We start from the raw sequence: 2,001 nt of genomic DNA, 5'->3' as shown, positions 1-2,001 counted from the left end.
GGGTGATACAAATGGGTCTGGACGCGAAGGGTTTTGAGGCCCAAGGTGCAAGTAGTCCACTTTTATTTGTCGCCTGAATAAATAAACGATTATTAAACTTGACAGAGCGAGAAAACCCAAAGGGACCAGCCCATCTTAACTTGAACTAGAAATCTCAGAATGGGGAGTCGAAGATATGGGGATGGACCCAAACTGCAGGATTATGGGTCAAAGTGCTTTGTGTACATGTAAAAGCAAAATCTCAAAAAGTAAGACTAGAGAGGAGAGAAGCTATTATATCTGTGATTACATTAGCCATTTCGCCATTTCCCAAAATAATAAAGGCTTTTACAAAAACGTCGACAGCAGGGTTCGAACCTGCGCGGGCGAAGCCCAACAGATTTCAAGTCTGTCTCCTTAACCACTCGGACATATCGACATTTGCGAAAGCTTTCCTCAAAAACAACATTGTATAGAGGTCCCGCTAATTCTAATTCCCTCCCGAATTGTTCGCCCAATTGACGATTTCATGGTAGCATGGAGGGCTCAATTTGATCAGCGATAAACTAATCAATAGCATTTTAAAATAGATTCAAACTAATGAATAAAGGGCTAATTCAATTTGTCTTTGGAGAGAGAGAGACAGACAGAGTGTAATGGAAATCAGGAAAAAGGAAATAAAAGGATAACAGAGCAAGTAATATTAAAAAAGCAATAGACGAATTAATAAAAAATGCTAATGTGGCTAGTAGGATAATATATATAACATGAGGGACGAAATTCAATTTTTTTTTCTTTAACATTAAGATAAAAAAAAACTTTAAATTTAGAAGATGTAATATATACAACATCGAATTCTCTAAACCCTAAGTAATAAGTAAGAGCATTCACATTATCTTTCCTAAAATTTATTTTCTATTTTAAGATAATTACCTACTTTTTGTAATGACCAATTGCACAAAACAATCTTTATGGTTTAATTCTTTCTCATAACTTTATGAGGTTTTCATACTCCCCAAATTGAACATTGGAACTAACTTCACCTAGCTCTTATGGATGAAAAAAATCACCTAAAGATCACATGGCCACATTGAGAAGAATCACCAACTAATTTGCACCACTGATTAGGTGATGGTCACAACATAAAAAATAGCTAACAAAAGTTAATTATAGGAGTCAATTTAGCTGATATGGAATATATATGGAAAAACTGAAATCCTATAAGGTATTTTCACAACTGACCCAAACCTCAAAGGATGTTTTTGTATTTAAATATTTTTCTATTTTAACCATTCACTTTTCAAAACATACACATTTGATTGTGTATTTAAATATTCATTTTTATTATTATTCCTATCCATATCTCTTTTTTTATTTATTTATTTATTTATTTTAATAGTTTTCCTCTTTTTGCTCAACAATAAACATAGGCTCACCCAAATTAAACCCACAAATCAACCCAAATCAAACCTACAAATCAACACCTAAACCCACAACTAAACCAACTAATAGTTCAATAGCTTAAGGGATAGTAGGATCAGTAAAATAAGAGGATGAGTACGGTAGTTCTTGATTTTGGGGAAGGCATATATTTGTAGCTAAATGGTATTTTGGCTAACGTTTAGATAGCCAGTGTGGGTGTTGTTATTAACAATTAACAATAGTGATATTTCCTTTATTTATTTATTTATCTAGTACGACATCCATCAATTATGACTTCATCAGCTTTTGATAATTACAATTCATGAAATTGTGCAAGTCTTCTTATCCATGTCACACCGTGGTCTGCTTGTGGGATATTAATTCCTCTGTTCGCATAGATAAATATATGATTATATATGCCTCTTAAGCCTGATAATATTTCCACCGGAAAATCTTGTGATAGTGAATTACAACATGCAAATTTCAGATTAAAATATTAGAGGACGCGTAGTAGTCAACCATATTCATCAATCATCATCATCATCATCATCGTACATAGGCATGTGGAAAATGTGAGTGGCTGATATCCTAACTACTTTT

The 2,001-nt window shown here is 33.3% G+C and overlaps 1 non-coding gene across 1 annotated transcript; it reads right to left on the bottom strand.

Annotated features, from left to right (window-relative positions):
• Positions 1–336: 336 nt before the first annotated feature.
• Positions 337–418, bottom strand: TRNAS-UGA. The gene has a single exon. It is a non-coding gene; the product is annotated as a tRNA-Ser (tRNA).
• Positions 419–2,001: the final 1,583 nt, after the last annotated feature.

Source organism: Quercus lobata, chromosome 8 (assembly GCF_001633185.2).
Source record: "Quercus lobata isolate SW786 chromosome 8, ValleyOak3.0 Primary Assembly, whole genome shotgun sequence".
Taxonomy (NCBI): domain Eukaryota; kingdom Viridiplantae; phylum Streptophyta; class Magnoliopsida; order Fagales; family Fagaceae; genus Quercus; species Quercus lobata.
The sequence above is the reverse complement of the archived record's forward strand: the minus strand, read 5'-3'. Positions and strand labels throughout refer to the sequence as shown.